Here is a 23,108-nt window from a genome sequence, read left to right on the forward strand (position 1 = left end):
AAGGAGTCAGGGCCATAGTCAAAATGGACTGTTGCTCAGACTATTCAGACATACATTACCAAGTCTAATATCAAGTCTCAGATTTTGACATGTATTACCTTTATCTTCATTTCAAGGTGGTAGAAGAAAGTGTTGGGGCTGATTTGCATGCGATACAAAATATATATATTTTTTTTTTTATTTGATATCTCAAATATAACATCTGTAAGACCTATTTTGAGGGATGTACTGATGCAATTGTGATGAACATGTTTGTCAAGGCAAAAATAGTAAAAAAATAAATAAATTCTTCAACATGGCATAAGTCTCCCTCATAACTGAATGATAGCAAAGTGCAAGGTGCCGTTTCTGATATTCAACCAACAATATAAAAAGTACCTGCCAGCTAAGTGATGAAAGTCTCTCTCTAAAATTGCAAACGTGTCTGCCAAGTCACATGGCAAGTTCAAATTGCGATTGGGAAGAGGGAGATGCAAGATTGGACGACATGCAGTCAACCAGCAAGGTCCGGGGGGCGGTGGTGACTTCACGGGCCATAAAAAGCAGACACCCCCTTCCCTCGGGAGCTCCAAGTCGGAATACGCCCAGGGAGGGAAGGGTTACTGCTAATTTACGAGCCCCTCTGCACCTTGGTCAACAAAAATAAAACAGCTGTGGTAATTACTTATTCATTATTAATAGGTCGCATTATTTATGAGCAGCCAAAAGAGGCGCTACGCGGCCATGGTTTCATTCGTATCCCAACAGGACTGATGCTGGGATGATGCGGTGAAGACCCTGCCCGAGGCACTCTCAGAGCTTCTCCTGCCCAGGTCTGATCGACTATCCCCTGGGTGGAGAGTAAAGGGCTAAGGGGCCCATGTCAAGAGATGGAGAATGTAGACCACAGAAAAAGCCATCCAAAGGCTTATGGTGTACTCTATACAAGAAGTGACCCCCCGCCACCCAGCATACGTTCATTCATAAATCCAAAGGCGGCAATATGTACATCTAGTGATGGCTGCAGGCTGAAAATGTTGTGTATGGTTGAATAAGATGTCTGGCATTAGTCAATAATCGAACGTCCCACGATGGCATATTTCCCAAGGATGCAATGCTAATCGGAGAATCAATCAATAGCGCAGCTTCTCTTAAACACCGCCGCATAACATCCCATTGGAGAGAATAACAGCAGGAGTTCTAATAGCTCTCGATATGATGGGAATTCTGGTATTTTTAGGCATTTGATCCTTCCTGAGGTTCATGGATTTAAAAGCTTTGTGTTATGACCGTGAAATGATACATTTGCAGGCCTGCTTAAAACTCAATTTAACCATAGCTGCAGCATTGCCATAATGGCTACCCTCTATTTCCAGAGCTCTCCCAATCAATAACAAATTGCTGAAAGCACAAATGATTCCATTTTCTGCTAGGGGGAAACGAGAATGATGAGAAAATAGGTGAAATTGATATGTGAGGGAATATTATCAATGCTCTAAATGTCAGCAGGATGAGGTACTATGACCTTTCGGGCCAGAGAGGGGGGAAAAGAGCGTACACAAAGATAAACCCCAAAATGCGGACAAACAATCAGTCTAAAGCAGCAAATGTGAAGCTTGTTAGGGATTACTTTTTTTTTTTTCTCCAGCAATGGATGGCTATCAACTGTTTCTATCGAGAGAGAGTAATGGAGTAAGGGTGGAAGTCCTTGCTTGCTCTCCTCCATTTGATTGAGGTTTGTAAACTACATTTACAGCTACATTTCGTGTTGATGAATCGAAACAAATGGTCACACTCAATGCCACCGTCCGTCTATTCTAGCCGCTTCAGTTCACTTCTAGCATAGTATTTCATTTTACTCAGTATATCCTAGCTATTTGCGCTAAAATCACGATTAATAAGCATCCATAGATAGCGTACAGATTTAGTTATTAGTCATCAAGTCGAGAAAATACAGCACAACAGTGACATTAGCAACTGCATGTCCCTCCAAAATTGACGATGGAATAAAATAGGATGGCTTCAGGAATTTCTGGCAAGTACTGGTTGACATCATGCCCTATATCACGCACAAACAAATTAATATGGTATATACATAAGCATACCAACAAAAACGGTCTCCCGTCCAAAAGTATTGGAGTATTGTGTTTGCGACAAAGAAGCAAGCCATTTTCAACACTTTAGATTGATCAATAACTAGCTAATAGTAACACAAGAAATGACCAATAGTATTGATTTGTGAAACAAAAGGAAATTGATTATTTTATTATATGTTTTTTTTATATTCATTTCTTCCCATAATAAATGGTTTTGGCCAACAACAACAACAACAACAACAACAACAACAAAAGGAAACTGGCCTTACCGTTCATATACTTTTGGAAGGGGGTGTATTGTTAATGATGAAAAATTGAAAAATATCTGAATCTCCACATATTCTGTACACTTAACAAGTGATAAGAGAATTTCTTTTATTGTGCACAGAGATAAATTTGACCTTATACACATGTCAGCCCTCCATCCTTTCTTGCATACAGTTATTGTGTATTGTGAATAGCCTACATGTACGTAGGTTTAGGGCCTGACCCTGCCCTCACCAAATTCTGTAACATCTAAACAATATTGTCTATTTTCTTCTCCATGTTGGTTATAGAGGATCTCAACAAGCCTCATTCTCGGTCATGGACTAAACCTTTATTTGCACAGATTGCATCAAACTCACTGCAGATTTTTATTCACATTCTGAAGATGCCCAATTATGTATCCGATTACAATGTTTATTTTAAATGAACTTTGGAGCAAAACAATTATAATTGTCACATAGAGTGAATCCTATCACAATTGTGTGTTTTCAATTACTTGAACACGTATTTTAAGCATTGCTGGACACTCTCTGGAATGTGTCATTTACTTTTGGTGCTTTGCTGCCAATGATCACCCCCATACAGATATAGATGTACTAATTTCTCCTAAGCAATGAAGTGGAGCGTATTGTCTTTACCATGGCCAGCGCTCGGTAAAATCAATGACAGGGCACATAAAGCTCAGCCAAGGCCCTCCGAAACCTCGTTAGTTTAAATGCCTGGAGGAGATATGTGCTAATAAATGAAAACACAATTAACATTGCAAACTCTGCCTCCACTGAACTCTGATCTGACCATTGCAAGGACATACCCTCTAGTGTTTTTAAACAATTCTGCTTAATTATATTTTGTTATGTATGGCATAGAATACATTTGAGAAGGCTGCTCAAGTTCGTTGCCTTGCTAACTAATCAGACTTAATGATTTTTCCCTGCTTGTTTTGCCGACTGGCATATAAAAATGATGTGATCTTTGAACTTCACCATACATTCTGAAAGGATTATTGGAAAGAGTTGAATTGTGGAGTTGGGACATGTGCACCAAAGATTATGCCTCAGAGGTATGAAATCGATATCATGGACATGTGTTTTAGAATAATGTAAGTCGCACTTAAATTTTAATTGGCATTAGTTTACCATCAACTTAACCGGTCAAAACAAATGTTTGGATTCAAGAATGTGTTTCGACCAATTATAAAAGAATAATGATTTCAGGAAATTTTGTGTGTTTTGGGAGTGGTTAAAATGACTGCCGTTTTTTTGCTAGCCAAATATAATAGAGAAACTTGTTGCTTAAATATTTTCTGTTCTCTGTCACATGGAAGAGTTTGTAAATGCAAACTTGATTCAGCATAATATACATTTAAGTCAAAGTCTGCTTTATTGTCGATTTCTTCACATGCCAAGACACACAAAGAAGTCGAAATTACATTCCCACTATCCCACGGTGACCAGACATAGTACACAATATACATACAAGTAAACAACACAAAAAAAATAAAAACAAGAAGGCACAAACAATGAATAAATAAGAGTGATGAATAAATAATAAATTACCAATTTACAAAACTTGTTGATGTGCATGGAAGTGGCCTGGCAAGTGTGTTGACCATGAAGGTGTACCACGGGCCATTTGCAGCGGCCCAGTGCGCTTACGAAATTGCTTCTGGGTGCGAGGGTGCTCACAATGTTCTGGACCATTAGCTCAAATAAGTCACAGCCAAAACTCTCAGTATCTGTCTCACTGGCCAAATGATAAACTGCATCCTCCCAAATCCCAAACAGGTAAGAAGAGACACGAAAAGACAGAGGAGCTACAAAGATGGATGCCCAATTCTGCTTTTTCCTGTAACTGAGTGTTCTAATTACGCAGCACATTGGTGTGAGGATGGGATGATAAAAACCAAGCCACAATGGCATTTTAACTTTTGGATAAAACATCACTAAACACTAAAGCAGCAAAAATAGATATATATAAAAGTAATTAGTGGCACATTCATTTTATTTATTTATTTAAAATATGCCCTTTTAATATACTAACTGTTATATGTGGTGGAAATAGGATGTCCTACTCATTTGGTCGGAGTGCACATTATGAGTCCTATTTTGTATTCTTAATCTTTTTTTAATTATCTTGAGCCAAGCATTGCATTTCAGATTTGTGTTTGTTGTGGCGTTTTTATAGAAATTAACATTACTGTTGAAACAAAACAAAAAAAGAGTGGCCGGTTTTATGTGCTCCCAACTAGTCCATAAGTCAGTCATAAAAAAAAGAAAAAAAGAAGAACTCTTCACAAGTACCTTCCCAATTTAATAAGCTCAGAGGGAACATAAAAGAAGTTGCGTTTTAAGATGCTTCACAGTGTGACAGTCGGCATCTGTGTGGGAGAGATAGCACCTGTGACTAACCTCTGCTTGTGCGGAAATGACGAGTAAACGACATCAGCCTTGACCAAAGCTAGCCAAAACCTTTTTAAAGAGAAAACAATTTACAGCGAGCAGTGAGGTGCACGGACACAATTTGATTTACTTGTGTTCTTCGCTCTTGGCATTCACTACCACTTGAAGGTGAAGACCCCAAAATCGGTTTGATTCTGAAATATTGCCAAGAAGTATCAATTCAAATACGTATACTACAAGTTTTTTGACTAGCTGTCTATGATTGACCTTAAAATGGGTGTTTTCTTTTAATTGAGTGTGCTGGAGTCCATTGCTCAACGTTGAGCTTCATCCTGCAAGGCCACTACTTGAAGCCAGAGATTTAACCGTTAAAAGCGGAAAGAAAATCAGCGTCTCTGGAACTCCCACCTACCCGCCTCATTTGTCTCGACTCGGCGCCGCGGCCGACGGAACAATGACTTTTGTTTAACCCCGTTTGATTTCCCTTTTAGAGTTGATCCCTTGACGAAGGGGGCCCATTATCGGAGAGGCATGTTTCACTAACGAGCGATTGCTAATGAAAGCTTTGATGTAGGATTAATTACACTCCAAATTGAATGTCTAATTGCTTTTATTCCCTCCCCATGAAATATGCGCCGGCTGCCACTTCAATGCCATCTGCTGTAATTAGAAAAAAGGGGAAAGAGTCATGGGAGGAGTTGGGCTCGGATGGTGGGCGGCGGGTTATCAGGGTTGCCGATGAATAAGCGTGTGCACATGATGAGACCTGTTTCAGACAGCAAACTTAAGCCTTTTGTCCTGCTCACATTTGATCTGGCTTTGATTTCATCTCCTAGCCCGTCCTTCCGCTTCTCGCCTACCTTGATTGCACTGATACATGATGAGCTTTTCCGATTGAAGCCGGCCTCGCTAATTGCATCTTCTGATGAGTTTAGGCGTTAGCTAATTACATTTGTGCACGGTGCGATTGATTAAGTGTGTATGATAGTGGCTCATTACGGTGATTATTCATTTAAATGCCGGTCGTAAACACAAAGACGGGGGAATACATGGTAGGGTGAATGAACAGGTTTTAGGTGATGTAAAAATCATATTGCCATATTTCTTTATGGCATATATTAACGATCTGAATGGGTAAATATGTGACAATGGCAGTGAGAATACCGTAATTTTCGGACTATAAGTTGCGTTTTGTTTTTCATAGTTTGGGTGGGGGGGCGACTTATACTCAGGAGCGACTTATATACATATATATGTTTTTTTTCACTTTTTTGGGCATTTTATGGCTGCTGCGACTTATACTCCGGTGCGACTTATAGTCCGAAAATTACGGTATATTTCTGCAAATCTCTTTTTTTAATATGTGCCGTATCTTGTAACCGAATCCAAAACAAGAAGTGATTACTTGGCAACATGTTGTCTGTCATCACTTCCTTTTACCCGACATCAAACACACGTCTGCCGTACAGTAAAGCATGTACAAGGCCAATAGGTGCAGCATAAGGCTATTATAGTCCTTAATAGTATTATATTCTTGAGCTCACATTAACATTAGAATGAACGGACGGACGTGTGGCAGGTGTGCTTAGTAGCGGCATAGCGCCTGTGTAGGATAAGACAATGACACACTTTGACAAGAAACAGCGCCAATGGCTCGCAATTGTCCCGGCAGAAAAGATGAGTGTTCAATAGCCACACTGTGTGTGTGTGTGCGTGCGGACTCCCCAAGGAGCAAATGGCTTTAAGCAACACAAGCGTCTGATCAATACATCAATATTCAGCTTAGAAGGTCTGACGACACACACTTTCTCCACTCGCACGCAAACAAAGGCGCACACACTTGGGGAAAACACTCACGCGCACGTACACACTTCAGGCTCGGCAGTGTGTAACCCCGAGCAAATCGATTCGACGCCGCGTGATAGTGACGCCACGCGCCGCCATCATCATCGGTGCCGTGTCTTAGACTTGATGCGCGCACGCTCACAGTTATAAAAGACTTGAGTCCACAAAGACGCCTTTGATTAACATCTTGTCCATTCTTTACCGGAGATAAATCCTCCAGCGCGTGTGTGTGTACAAACGCTCATGCACTTGTACCTCCTGACCTCACGCCTGCAGCTATAGCATATTGGATGGATGTCAGCTTATGGTGGCATCTGCATTGTGCTTATTGTGATTCTAATGAGAGGCTGAAACGGCGGTATGTAAAGCATAGAAGATAAAGCTTGTGTCTTGCTGATAATCCCACTGTCCACGCTTCGCAAACACCGATTGGTCACAGTTCCAAGTCTGGCACGTCAGATAGCGAGCTGCCAACGCGTGCGTCAAATTGCGGGATTATTTGAGGGTAAGCAGACTGACGTGACATCTATCAATACATTGGAAATTGTTTGCACATGTATTTGTTTATATTAAGGTTGTTTGTATGGCGGAACGGCAAAAGTTGAACATCTTGAGAGTTTCCAGAAAAAAACAGGTTATAGGCATCTCGGTGTGCATACAGTTGTTCAAAAGAAACCATGGAAGTCATGATTTTTTTTTTTTGACAAACAATTACGAATGTTGAATGAGATGAGGCTACTTCATTTTGAGTTCCTATTCATTCGTGTCTTTCTTAACCCCTCCCTCTCTCTCTGGACGATGTACAAACGCACTGAACATTCTGTACACAAGAGCATTCAGTGAAGTCTGCATAATTCGATTGCATATCCAGATGATGCGATTCAATTACGCAGAGGCATTTAAAGCAATCACTCTTGCCGTCTTCATTCATATCTGTGACATCATTTGACCATTTTCAGAAGCACTTAGCCTCTAATGAGCCAAATGAAAATAAGGGCCTGAGAGCATCACATTAGACTATGGAGATTTCAAAAGTTAAATGGGGTCTCTGTTTACATTGCTTGAATTAACTGACTTGTACATCACTGGAGAATAGACGAGAGATGCATCATCTGCACTCAAGTTACCACTGTATCATCGTTCTGTACAATAACGTCACTTACTATTCTTTACTCTGCATGTACAGCCTGGCCGTCCCGTCTTCCTCTGCTGCAGTTTCATGACGGGAGCGAAGCTCGTAGCTCAGCGTCCATTTTGGAGATCAGAATTTGTAGTCGGCTAATAACGTGCATGTTGAAGCTCCTCGTGGCTGATTCGTACCTGCAAGACAGAGGTCAGGTCGGTTAAATAGTATCGCTGTCGTAGTATCGGAGCATTTCTTCCAATGCAAGTGTGACTGTAGACTGATATTGAAACTGGTATCGATGAATGCAAACCTAAGATAATTACGGTACAGCTCGTGCACGCGACATATGACAGTTTCTACCTTTCTCCGATTTCTTTGTTTGCTGCTGGGAAAAATATCCCTCCGGTGCATCCAATTTTCGGAAATTTAAAAAAGGCACGAGGTGATAGCAGAGCTATAAGAGAAGCGTAGCATGCAACCTAAGGACTAATCCACTGATTCCCATAAGGGGAGAGGGCGACTGGAAGGGCTGAAAAGTAATGAAAATAATTCTTTCAAGGTTTAACCTTTTTACAGGGTTTAACCTTTAAGAGGTCACCAGACGCAAGCACTATCCCTGAGAGAGCTGCTGGGCGTTTTATTTACGGTTTGAGGTGAATAACAGTCCAGCGTCTTGCTGCTTTCTCATATATTCGACCTTGATAGGTTGCACATCATCTACTGTATCTCAATTTGCAATCTCAATAACAACTATATGCATGCATGGATCAATAATGTCTGATGTCAAGGCTAAGGAATATTTGCTTTGACTTGCAATGCTCCTTAGTTTCACTGCACCATAAGGCAAAATCAAGCTGCGCCCTCTCACTTTAAAGTTTTATCAAAAGGCCATCTTTGATAGTCGATTCTGATCCATGGGTCAGCCAGCCAGCCTTTCAAGATGGAAAAGAAAACGACAAACTCCCCACATCAGACTCCTCTCCCATTCACTCACACGGAGCCAGCTAAAATACATATGGATATTGTATTTTTCTGAAGTCTGAAGAAAACAATGTTTATAACATCCTTAAACCCAACAAATAAGTGACAAAATGTAAATGCGTCTGATCACAAAAATAATGCCTATATTTTGTAACCAGGATTTGTGAAAAATCGGATAAAAATTGAACACTATGGTAGTATTTCAAAATGATATGAATAATTTACCAAATACGTTTGTCCCTTTATTTGGTCATCTAGATTGCACGGTGTTGTAAACATGAAAACCATGGCATGATCCTTTTCATATTTTAAAACTTAAAGCGAGCTGATAAAATCGCCGGATCTAATCTAATCAACTTGACATAAAACATTGTTGTGTTAACAATCAATACCTGGAGCATGGTATAAATAATAATAGCAGCATGAAATAGGTTATTTTCCGCCAGCACTCAGAGAAGTATAATTGGTAGGCCGCTATAAGTTCAAATTGCATACTGTCATCTGAGGAGAAAAAGTGGAATAGAAGAGACGTGAAGAAGAAAGAGTTAAGGAAATATTGAGACACCGCTTTGTTTTCCTTCTTATCAACTTGTCGGAGCGCACCATCTGCATTTAATCCTACGGTGGAGATAGCGGAGTTCAGCCAAATGGCCGCTCACTGGCAGTTCTTGTGTTAAACAATGAAACCATCAGCTAGGTAACAAGAGTGGGGACAGCAGCTCGATACCTCTATGAGAGCTCTCCAATAATCAGCTGTGTTGGAAGCAGGCTGGATGCGGCCAAATACAAGCAAGCAGTATTGACAAGACGCCGGTTGCCTTCAATCACTTTATATCTACTGGCAGGGAAATCAGCTGCACTCCACACGGGCCCACAATGATTCCTAATGGAGATGTCAACCGGAGAAAGCGAGCTAAGGCAACGACAAGGAACCGACGCTAAAGGGAATATGGGCCACTTACATGACAAAACCTAAAATGTCAATAAAAATCAGGAGCAACAATACTATACTGAGCAAACCTACCCGCCTCTCTGAAGCAACAATCAATTAAAGATCCCAAATGATTATTTTTTTTCCACACTGTTTTATGCAAAGGTCAAAATGAGTCTGACATGATTTGTCATTTGCATGCAATATTATTTGAAAGTAAGAACGACACACTCCTAACCTTCAAACCCCAGTGGTACTAAAGCTACCAACACCTCATTTACATACTTATTTCTTGTTAGATCCTGGACTTCCATTTTCGGTTAAATATGTTGAACCCTCTTCGCACATAACAGTAGCTGTGTACAGTAAAAGACAAGCACAGAGATTGGGTCATATTAGGGTCACAAATAAATTGGCCGAGGGCAGCAGGCCTCACAGCTCCTAGTTTATAGAGGCAAATTAATTAACGGGCCATGCGGCACAGTCAACGAAACACATTACGGATGTAGCTGAGATCACATGGCGAGAACTATTTGACTGAATACAACCGGGCAACTCATTTCCCTGTCCATGAGCAAAAGGTCAGAAGCAACACAGTCCAAATATCTGATAATGAAACATTTAATGCAGTATACGTTCTTATTCATAGTAGCTTTTTTTTTTCTTTTCTGTCGCCTCAGCAGAAATGCTACATCTTATTAAAACGGGTGAGGCATGTTTTCCGAAAACTCAACTCAGCTGAAACTTGAAAGGGGGAAAAAAAAAAGCATTCAAGGAAAAGGTTCTACTGAATATCCTGTATGCATTTTATATGTAATATATAGAAAAGCAGTATGGACAAGGTGTACACATCAATTAAAAGCTGTCGAATATGATCATATTGTATTTTTTTTTTTTTGGAAATACTGGGTATACTGTACATCAGAGTGGAAGTGAATGGAGTGAGGCTTCCTTGTTGAGGTGTTAAAGGTCACTTACAGAAAGGCATTTAATATTCAATGAAAAATAAAAGCTATCCTTTTTTTTTTTAAATCAATTTTCAATACAAAATTTTAAAAAATAAGAAGCTGTGAAGCTAACTACCTTACATGACAGAGGTGAATAATTTGTGTCTTTGTAGGAAATGGCACTTTGGTCACTCAACAGCATACACCCACAAAATTTCACATGCATTTACACTTTGTCCACTCAGTGCAGAGCGAATGCTGAATCATCAAGAGCGGAGAAACTCCCAACGCAGCCCCTGCCATTCAGCACACACAGTTCAGCCACTGATGGGGGGGAACAGTTGGCAGCTCGGGGGCCTCGGGCCAACCCCCGGCCGGCCGGCCATATGGCAGACGCTGTAGCGCGGCTGTGTCAGACTCGGGCATGTTTTAACGACCAATTAGGCTCATTAGGACTTGATTAGAGACGGTGAAGCCTGGGGGAGCCATGGAAGGGGGAGGCGGGTGGATGCTAACAGTGATGACTTATCATTCAGAGAGCTTGGTGGTGGGGAATATGAATCTGTAATGAATTGCATTTTTTCTGATTTGTGTTCAAATACACGTTAAAAGCAATTCCGGTAGAAGACTTTGATGCTCTCCCTATTATTAAAATTTGACATTACCCATTAAAGTGGAACCCAAGTGGACGTCGAACAACATCAATTCATTGATACTTAAAAGGTAAAACTGTTGTTTCCATAGGAGATTATAGTGAAGTGAATTAATTTGCTCGAGGCTCAAATGTCACAATCATAAAACTGGAATTAACTGTCCAGGCGTAGTTCAAATGTGAATGTTCTCAACTGTTAACAACTACAAAAAGAAAAGAAAAACTGGTCATTTTATGAATTCTTTGCAGTGAACCCTCATCTTGTCAAAGACCTTTGGATATTTTGTGCTTATTGTTTTAACCTCATTATTACTGACAATCATTTAGTCTGTGTGCGAGCGTGCATGTAGATGTGTGTGTGTCTGTGTGTGTGTGATGTGCAGCGGATTAGAGCTCTAATGATAATTTTACATATGGTGGCTGGATAAACCTGCCATTGCGTTCAGATCATAAATCCAATCTGAGGATGATAATCCTTTTGCCAGATGAGGAAATAAAGCCAAATATTATGCAGAGGGAAAGATGTTTGTGGTGGAGTTTGCACAAGCATGTTTACCACAAGCAAACCGGGAACACAACTTTTCCATATTTGCACACCTGTCCTTTTTATAAGTGGTTCAAAATATACTAGGTTATTTGGTTCAACTGAATATATCGCATACAGTATAATAATGTTTGAGTATTCTAGCCTTCTTCATATTATGCATCTTCCTTTCTGTTGTTATTAGCATGTGAAGTCACCCAGCACTAATCCGACAGTGTTGTTATTGAGCTCAGGGCCATGGAAATGGACAGTGTTGGAAGACATGCAGAGTGCATCTAAGCCAGATTAGCAGTCAAACACCCCCACAAACATTGTGGCCATATTCAAATTCATATTTGCATCCATGTTCTGCTCAATAGGCTGTTTTCTGTTATGTTGCAGGAGTGTGCAAGCAAAACACACAGAAGGACAAAAGGGAGCATGTCACCAAAAAAAAAAAAAGGGTAAAAGCAAAAAAACAAAAAAATGAGTGAGGTGGAAAAATAGCATTCAATTCAAGTCACTTGTGCTCATAGAAAATTACAGATCAAGAAAGGGAGGGAGGGATGAGGGAAAGTAGATCCAGTGTTTGACATTTCACCTTGCTCAGTTGATAAGGGGTGTCACCCTCAGGTCCTCAGGGCTTTCACTGCTGTCTGAAGCCATCAGCCATCCCCGGCACGGGAAACTATTGATCAACTACACTGTCCTGCTTTAACTCCGTGTGTGTGTGTAAGGTAGGAAATATCGTGTTGGTATCAAGTCCAATGTCAGAGCAGAAAAAATAATAATAAATACAAATTTCCCTCTTGAGACTTTGCTTAGTTGCATCCAAACTGAGTAAACTGCAATACTGAGAAGAAATAAATGATGCACCTGCAGAGACATTGAATATTCCTCCCGAGCAGGATGGATGTGCATTCGTCGTGTGGCTCGGGAACAAGCTAGGCAAAGGCTGAATAAAATGTGGCCAAGCGCAGATTCATGTTCAAAATGACACAATTAGTTCAACTCTGAAGTCTGTGTTAGTCACGCATGGCTTCCCTCCTTAGAATCACATGAGGTGATCAGACAGGCAAATACTCCCAGGGCCTGCCTGCATGTGTATGGTCAAATGAAACACACACAAACATGAAGGAGGCATGAACACACCTAATGAAACAACAGCGGAACGCCATCAAGCTCGTGTGGATAGCGGAAACACAACTAAAAGCTTCACACTCTAATTTATGATACGGAAGGGGAAAAAAAAAAAAAAAGATTCAAGAACGTCAGGAAAACATGCTCTAATTCCACAGACTCCCGCACTGAAAAATTGATCTTTATTTTCGGGGCAATGCATTTTGAAACAAAAGGGAAAAGAAAGTTAATATGCAGGAAATGAAGAAAATGAAAAGTACAGTACACAGATCACTTTGAGTTTGCACTTTCAAAGCCGGCGGAAACGAGCGTTTGAATTTTAGGCCCCCTCAAGAGATGGCAGGGATAGGCAGGGCCTGATTTTATTAATTTCATCTGTACTTATGTTTCTCCTGAATAAAACATTAATACTCCCAGGAATAAGGGAATAACAGAGAGAGTGAAAGAAAGACAGCTACTTCTCTTTTAATTAGCAAGCAATGTGGGGCTCTCCAACCATCCCAGCTATAGCGAGTTTTGGATTGCCCTTCAAGTGTTTCTCTGTCAATCAAGGCATTTTTTTTTTCCTGTCTCCAAGCAACTTTTAAATCGAACTTGCACTCGCTAAACAGCGCTAAAGAGAATAGCAAATGTAGTCTAGCTAATATGCAATTTTCCAATCTGCTATAAATCTGCAAAGCAGGGTGCTGATTGATTTCATTGCGTCGGATTCATTTTTTAAAAAACTATATTACTGCCAAATGATCCCCACTTGACACAAACTCGTGTAGGCCAGGTAGCTTCCCGAGGAATATATATATAGTCATAGTTTTCACTTTCTTTCCCTCGGGTGCAGCCAGTCTGAGATCACACTGGCAGGTTCAGTGGTGGAGCTCTCAGTCAAAAACACTTGCAGCTGCAGGTAGAGAAACAGAGTTTGCTTCCAAAGCACCCGTTTGAAGCTACGTGCCACAGTGATTGCTGGCATGAAAGTCAAACGCATGTTTTTCACGTCAAATTAGCTTGGCGTAACCGTTTTAGACAACTCAACCTCCAACATGTAAACACAAATATTTACTGTGTTTTTTTGTCGGCAGACTCAATACAATCGTTGACTGTGGATTGCCGGTTTTAAATGTCTTCAAATAAGGCTGAGGCCTTTATTTACTGCTGCACATTTTTAAATAACCAGCAAAATAAAGATTTATATTTTGAAGTTTTGAAATGTTGTTGGTTTATGCATGCAAAATCCAAAAGAGAGGTGTGCTTGAAGATGGAGAAGAAGAGGAGCCAAAATGGATGAGAGTGTGGGCGCAACGAGGAATGAGAAAGTCCCACCAAGAGTGAAGGGCCTCTGTAATGATGGAGAGGGATTACCAGAGAAGTCAGTGGACTGGGGAAGAGGGGATAGGAATAAAAGTCAAGTCAGAAATTCATGTATGAAGGTCAAGGAGATGAGGAAGTGGCGGAGGTTAGTGTCTGTGGTTAGAAAGTTTATTTCACAAGTAAATGGATTCAGTCAGTGACACATTGTTGTTGTTTTTTTAAATGAACAATCAAGCTTTGAAGCGCCATTTCACCTTATGACAGAAATAAATTACATTTCATTCCCAAAACCTAATGCAGCTTTCAAAAACATTTAAATTAAATACCAGGAAAAATAATGAACTTTTTGTTTTAATTGCCAGTATAACAATTATAGCATTTTCTCAATTTATTTAATAGTGTAACGATAATGTGCTCGTATATATTCTATCCACAAGTAATTTCATTTCAGAAATATAAAAAATAAATTGTGGAGACAAAAGAGAATCAAGGATTGTAGTCTATTTCCTCATCAGTCCTTTAGCTGATTATTTCGAAATCAGCAGCACACAGAGTGCAGACATCTAAAATGTGAAACGACACATTGAGGGGAATCGAATCAGTATGTTTTATCATTTTAATTAACAGGAGATGAGCAAATAAATTGAAATGTTTATCGACACGTCTCAGCTCAACAGAGAAGCCGCCTGCTCGGTGGAACATAAAAATAAAATGTGGGATGTGTATCATCTCCATGCGGTTGTACGGTCTACCTATGCCTCCTATTGGTCTGATGGCTACAGTCCACAACAATCTCAGTCCTTACGTTGGAGGAGGAGGAGGAGGAGGTAGGGACGAGGCGGTGATGCAGGGGGGTGGCAGGCAAGACAGATGCGGGATGGGGAAAAAGAGAGGGCGCAACGGATGGAATGACGGTGAGTGACAAAGAGGGAGAAAATCAGGCGAAGGGGAAGAAAGCCTTTGGGGGGCTTGGTGTGTGTGTGTGTGTGTGAGGGGGCGCAATAGGAGAAAATGGAATGGGAGGAGGTGGGGGCGGGAAGCTTGGAGGGAGAAGGGAGATCTTATGAATGTTGACCACTGTCCCTCTACATAAATCTGCACATTAACTGCATCAAATGAGGCTCCCCATGTTTTCTCATCTTCTCCCCAGCATCCATCCAACACACACACACACACACACACACACACAGCACAGCACCAACCCCGGTCGCCATCTTGCATCTGATTGGCCAATGTCGTTTAGAATGTCTGTCTACATCAGGGGACAAGCCAGGGACCGCAGTCCTAACAACACTTCCCCCTGTCAAGCCCCAATGCCTGATGGGTAGAAACGAAGCGAGTGCCGCCCGCGTTGCAGAGAAGTGTCACACGGCTAATATCCACCAGGAATGATGACAGACTATTACAACTGACAAACATTTGGAAAATGTATTAGTTATATTCATCTTTTTATAATGCAATAAATGCAATGTGGAAAATGGCAATCCATAATATCTCAAGAGATTATATTTATAATATAACATTGCAATATTAGCCACAATATTATAGCCACTGCAATGAGAGGGGAATCAAAACTTCCACTTTCGGCCAAATAATAATGCTCGCTTTCACTCATCCTGCCTGAGAGGTATTTATTTAACAATTTGCCCTCATTCATGTTAAGCACAGCTGGGTGTCTTATATAGGTTCTGAGAATTTATTTAAGCCGCATATTCCTTTGCAGAGCACATCCGTGTTGGATTGAGTGACCAGATGAGAGGTGAAGATTTACTTGTGAGTGAGCTGTCCAAAAAAATGGAGGAAAGCTTAGAAGGTGAAACTGCCATGACACTGCGGCCTTGTCCTTTAAAACAGCGTGGTTACCGCATACAATGTTCAAAATATATGTTCCTTATAAAAAGAGCAATAAAACAGTAATGGATTTCTCGAGCAACGTCAATTTGTAATCTCTCAGTAATTAGTAGGCAGCTTTGAATAAAAACTATTTTCAGGCCCTTAGAAGAAGAAAAAAAAAAAGCTTAACTCTGCATAAACAGCCTGATGTTCTTTTACTGTCTCCCGCTCTTTTGCTATCACACTCTCTCTGGGTAATCCTACTTTTGTTGCCGGTGAAGAGGAAGGTGTCGAGCACCAGAGGAAAAAAAGCCGAGGGAGGATTGGCATCAACCGGAAAGATCAAGTGGGTCATCTCCGCGTGCTCGACTAAGTGTTGTCCACCTCGTATGGCCACAACCCCTCCTCGGGAATCACGACATGTTTCATTTATGTGCCTTCAGTGTGACCAGAAAGGATCCCGGGAGGGATTTTGCTAATTTTCTTCATCCACACCCGTCCGACGGCCCATTAAGTGAATGAGAGCACAGGCCTTTCTTCGTGCACACTGTATACAATAAAAGGGGGATTTAGAAGCCTCGCCGGCCGGCCGGCCGGCCAACCGCAGGGGACAAACAAAATGAATGAAGTAGAGCAAGGTTGAGGACTCTTACATGGCGGGGAAGGGAGTAAGGGAGGCAAGGGGGACTGGCTAATGCAGGCCCTCCATAACCTCCTGGCCATCCCGTCATGACGGGACAGCCCATATATAACGCAGACACGTTTGGTCTCGGCGAAAGGTCATAAAAGGGTAAAAGTTAAGAGGAATGATGAGAGCGCCGCTGTCATAAAGAAGAGACAAACAGGTGCGTTCAGGGAGGCTTGGTGGTGGGGGGGGGGGGGGGGATTAAATGGTCATTCCGCTCTTAAAGCAGCACAAAAATATTTCGCAGTGACCTGAACTAGGGCTCCAAATTTATTGCTGGGGTCAAAACTCAGTTCTGATCAATAGTCAATCAGAGTAATCAAACACCAATTACATGAGGAGTATGTCCAAACATACGCTGGGAACAATGTATTTATTATTTCTCTGCAGTCTGGTCTCAAGAATCAATAAAATTCATTTTGAAAAATTAAACACCGATTTATTTAGCGCATCGAATTATGAGCAGAGTTATACTGATCATATTTTTATTGTGTATGTATTTGATCATGAATGAAGTCACCTACATGATGATTTTTTCATATTTATTTCTTTTAATTTATTTGTAAAATGTTGAAGATGGTAAATTTGCTATTCCTTCTGAAAAAGTCAAGGAATTCTGTGGCGTCTAAATGTAGGATCTTGATGAGCTCGACACCTGCAACCTGGATTGAAGATGCAAAAAGAAAAAAAAAGAATGTGGTGTAATGGAAGCACTTAATAGACATGAGAGGTTCAGACTTGAAAGCTCCATCATTCTCCTAAATGCATATCCATTTTGTTTATTGCATTTGGTCTTCATTTAAAAAAAAAAAAAAATGTCGGAAGAGCAAGAAACATGAAAAACAATAATTATACTGATGGCTCAAAAAAAAATCCTATCAAAATTAAGAATATTTATCAGAAGCAAGTGCTCCATAATCCCCTGAGTGCTTATTGAAGTTCAATTCAAATGGAGCGCAACAACACACACACACACATGCACAGCAAAATCAAAAAACATCTTATATCTGCTCTTTTCCCACCAGATCTCTCTATTTCTTTTTTTTCAAAAATATCTTCTTCGATTTTTACTACCTCTCCTTGCATTATTTCGAGGGAAAATAGGCTAATTGCACCTGAAAAGCTCAAATGGAAGCAAAAAAAAAAAACACCTTCAATATCAAAATCCATTAGAGATTGAATTTGGAATTTCCTCTCATGTTTGATGAGCTCCTCCTTTAAATTCCAAGGGCATTTTTACCTATCGAGGCAACGAGGCTCTTATTCTTTCTTTTTCTTTTGTTCCAGTCCAGATATGCATCGCATAGCCTGTAAGTTAAATTCATACATTCACCAGTGACATCAGCAAGAACTGGACAAGGGAAAGAAGGAAGGGAGGGAGGGAGGTAGGGAGGACAACAATGTGTGGATGTGTGTGTCGGGTGTGAGTGTGTCCAGGGGGGGACATGGGGCGATTTTTCTGCCCCGTAACCATGACAACCCTCATCTCTAGAATGTCGGAAGGGAACACACTCAGGATTGTGATGTCCCCCTCGATATTTTGGGTGTGAAAATCTATCACTACTGTAAGTAAATGAATGAACATTATTTATGTCCATGCATTTTATAAATAGATTAGCACTGTATGGGAGTGCTTTACTGAATTATTTTTTTTAATGTAACTGGGGGAAAAAAACTCTAAACTGAATTAAAATCATGTGAAAGAAGTTTGAATTATTTCAGTATTGACGACATTTTAAATTGAATTTTCTATTGAGTGCCAGAGCCCATTTCAGAAAATACCTAATATATTCAAGTTAGCCATGATAATTTGTCGACTCAACTTCTAAACAAGCATCCTTCATTCGTATTCCAGGAAGTGGTTGGTATATAGGCACGACTCCTCCTATAGTGGAATATGAATGTCAGAGGGAACATTTTAATCATTTGGCAGGGGTAGGAAGCCCAATCTCCAAACATCCACATTTTGACACACAATCTCCCTCTGCTCTTCTCTATCCTACGGTTTCATCATCTCATCTCACACCCTTCGTGTCTCAGGGACCTATTAAATCCTCCCCCCTCGCCCCCTCCCTCCCTCCCCCACCCGCCGGTACACTTCGCTCTCCCCCTCTCTTTCAAATGTCACCTTCATTTTTTTCTCCTTCATATTCCAGGGCCTGGCGATGGCGGTTGTAGACGGTTTAATTTTTGCGGCCCTCGCTGTGTGGGCTCTCCTCTGATGCGCAGCAGATAACACACAGACGATGATGAGGCCCGTGTTTATGCACCAGGGGAACAACTGGCCTGCATGTACGAGTATAACAAGATACAGTTAGGCCTGATAGTTTTCTCATATTTGCCTAAACCCTTTTTTGATTCAGGGGTTGTCTGAAGTCAAGAATTACACGTTTATTTTAATCCTTTCAACTCTAAACAAACTGATATGTCCCCATCTGGATCAAAGTCTCCTTAACTGCAATCTCATGTTGTAATGGATTAACTGTTCATAAAAACAACAAGCCTACAAATGGTTTGTGTTAGATTGGAGACTTACACAATTGGAGCGCTTTGGCCAGAAAGACTTCTTTGTCTGCCAGGCATTTATGGACTTGATCAAACAGTCCACTGTTGACTTCAGAGTTTGGACGTTAAAAGGAAAAAAAGAATTTGCACTATAAAGAGTTCTCTCAGGTGGTTTTCATTTTTGTGTGTTGGTGATTTGGATTTTCAATGTTTTCTTCAACCCATTAAACTCTGGAGTTTGGGATTGTTTTGGTTTTTTTTGTAAAACAAAATTATCTTTAGAATCTAATATTAGAACTTATCGTTCTTTCATTTTGAGTATGATTTGGCTCATCTACCTGAAGACATGAATCAACAATCAATATTTTTCTTTCTTTCTTGGCAGAAGAAGATAAAATGGCGGCGTCAAAGTGGGAACGTAAAGACGCGAGAAGATATTTTTAGTTTGCCGGCTGCGGAAGACAACAGCGTAGGCTCACTCTACACATTGAGAACATATCAGCGTGAAGAAGCTGTGATCACTGCTGCTTTTTCTCTTAATGCCCCTTGATAATGTCACTTTGGTGCTGTAGCTTACCTTTCCTCTTCCTCTGCCTCTCCCTCTCTTCAACACACACACACACACTCACATTCACCGCAGGCTTTGCAGTCTCCAGCTGCTGCCAAGCACTGCACGAGGGCATAAATTGTTAGGTGTTGGCCAGTAATTCTAAAATGCAATCTTCTCTGCTCCTTCCCTGTTATCGCTTTCTCTCTCTCTCAATCTTATTCTTTTGTCCTCTCTATTCTCTCTCAATGTCGCTCCTACTTTGTTTGTCTCTTTACTTGACCTTTCTTTCTGCATCTCTCTTTCTTTGGTTTTAGCTTTGTCTTGCAATATGTCCGTCCTTAACCCCCCCCCCCCATTCCTTCCCTGTCTGTCTGTCTGTCTGCCTCAACAACCCCCTCTCGGTATTAATGATAGCTGCAAAAGGTCACATGACAAATGAGTGGCAAACAAATCAGAACGCGTTAGACTATATCTCTATTATGGCTCTGGGAAGGCGAAGGCCCCCGTGCCACGGAAAGAGAAGCACGTCCACTTTTCTCGATGACGTGAGTCAGAATAACCATTTTAAAGACAATGGGACAGTGAGAAATAGGGGAAGACCCAGAGTAATTAAAGCAAATGGGGGTGGGGGACAAGCAAAAAAAGGTGGGACAAGAGGAATAAAAATCCCCCTCTCCCCCTGAGGAGATGAAGTCAGGGAGTATATGAAAGAGAGAATAAGAATGAGACAGTCAGAGAGCGGGCGGAGGGAGAGACTATTTGTCTCTTCTCTTGACACAGCAGGATGATAATGCATTTTAATGACAAGTCCAGAGACTGCTTTTATGGACACACACGGAAGGGCACACCAGTCCATTTTTGGTCAAAGCCAAAGAAGAAGCTCGCCAGGCTAGACATCAGTTCTTGATCAGTTGGAAACTTTGGCAGAAGGCAATTTGGAAGCGATCAGAGGGAAATGTGAGGTGTATTAGGCAGAAGGGCTTATAGGAGCCAGGACCCGAGGTGACATCCATCTTGCCTATGAGAGGCCTTCATAAGCAGCCATCTTCTGGCTGGCCCAATCAATCTCTCCTCCTCACTGCTCTCCCATCAACGCTTCCCTCTCCCCACCATTTCACACTCAGCTTTAATTTGGCCTGTCTCGCCTGTGAGTAAGAGGAAGTGACCGAGCGGCGTCCTGCTGAAAAAGAAAACGAGAAGCTGATCAGGAAGTAAGGAGGTGATAACACTTATGCCGGTGTATGTGCTGCACTCACTCTGTATGTTAGCACAAATGTGAGATTCAATATTAAATCTGGACAGAAGAACAGACAGTACCTTCACAAAATAAAATTGGTAGGACGCACAGTAGCTCTTAAATGAACTGATTCAGTCTCCAGACGCCATTCGTACAATTTCCTATATTATCTTATCCCTATCATTTACCACACATCAGTTATCATTGAGCCTCATTTCTGAGGTCTATTTCATCTTTAGCGTATCCGCCGATGATGGAAAAGTGAACTATTCAGCTTGGGTATTACTTTGGGCGGTGGCCTGATCTCAAAGCGACTAGAGTTGAAATTGCTTTAATATTGCTTCATTTTCAACCTGCTCTTGCCATCGCACTTTATATTGCAAAAGTGGAGTTAAATGTTTAAGATGACTAAAAAGGACACTGCGACCACATCTAGTAGGTCCGGTTGGTCAACATGTGCAAGTATGTGTCAGCTCAAGGAAGTCAGACTGAAAACTTGAAGAAAGTAGAATTATGTTGGAATAAGTGTCAAAAAATTCTAGATTATGGGGGGAAAAACAGCAAGTTGGCAATTATGTGCGAGGTATTTGTTTGTTTCTATGCAGATGGTTTGCAGAAAACCCAAAAGACTTGACGTATTAAAAAAACAAATGATCATTAGGTCTGTTGTGCTTTGGTGAAATGCACACACATAATTGCGTATGACGAATTGAGCTAAATACTTCCCACCGTTGGTGGTAATTGACGATGCTTAGCCGTTAGCGTAGGACTGCAAACATGTGAAATCATGCATACATGACATTTATTACATGAAACAACACCCGCCTCCCACTTAAAAGGAAGACACCGATCCACGGGGTAATGCTTAATTAGCCCAGACACTGGCAAATGAGCATATGCACCCATTCACGTTAACAAACACACACACAGACAAGACCAGATAGTGCCAGCAGTATCATTCAGATGAGCAATCGATCAATCATCAATTCATATTCCCAGAATATATTTGTGCGCAAAAGAATGAAGATGTAATTCAACACAGAGGCGACATCTAAGTAACTTCATATAAAGACCCTCATAAGATTAAAGACGGCACATTTGTTGTTCCGTGAGTCATGCACAGCCACTCAAAAGCAGGAAATGTGCTTAATCGCTGCCCCTCCGAGATGTCGATAGATTTGCATGTTAGCGCTTATCAAAAAGATCCAAAGCAGTCATGCGAAGACTTGGCGATAACCCCGCTCCTTTGTACGCCTCCAGGCCACAGTGATAGTGATCTCCTGCTGGCATAGAATTAGCCATAAACTCATTTGCAGTGCCGTGACCCGGATTATGGAAAAGGTGGGTCAAGGAAGATATGGCATTGTCTGCATTAATATTCAATAAAACAATGAAGGATGAAAGCAAAAGCTCAGCAGGTGGGGGACTCATTTAAGTTGCATTGGCAGGGAGAAAAAGAAAAGATTAAGATGATGGCAACTGCAAAACAGCCGCAAAATGAAATTCAGTCTATACACGCTTTCTAGACTTTTTATTTGACATGCCATCAAACATGCACAACAACAAATGAGAAACTGTAAAAGACAGTGGCATTTACATGTGCCATCACTTGAACGGAACATCTTAAATGACTCTGAAGAGCAGATTGCTTCCAGTCAAGTCCTGCCGGCAACTTATTGTCAATGCTGCATTTTCATTACCGGAGAATCATTGCATCGTGTGTGTGTGTGGGGGGGAGAAACAGCAGTATGGAAACAAGAGAAGGAGTACGCATAGCATGTGGAGGCCATTATTTTTGCCGTGCTCCAAGGCTGGGAGAATTAGAAAATATCATTCTGTCAGGGTGATTTGATAGTGCGATGAAAAATGTCAGAAGTGGAGATGACAAATCATGGTGCTGAGGAGAGGGGACTGGGAGACAGGGGATGTCATTTGTCATGAGTGCCATTTGACTGCACCCTCCCAGCCCCCACCCTACCCATCTGCCTCCTCTTCCACACCCAGCCCAACTCGCTCCTCAACTCTTCTCCCTCCCCTCGTCGTCTCTCCCGTCCGTCGTTTTCTTTTCCTTGTAATGATCTATTTGAACGCCGTCGCTCATCTTTCT

This window comes from Syngnathus typhle, linkage group LG19, assembly GCF_033458585.1.
Source record: "Syngnathus typhle isolate RoL2023-S1 ecotype Sweden linkage group LG19, RoL_Styp_1.0, whole genome shotgun sequence".
NCBI classification, from domain to species: Eukaryota; Metazoa; Chordata; class Actinopteri; order Syngnathiformes; family Syngnathidae; genus Syngnathus; species Syngnathus typhle.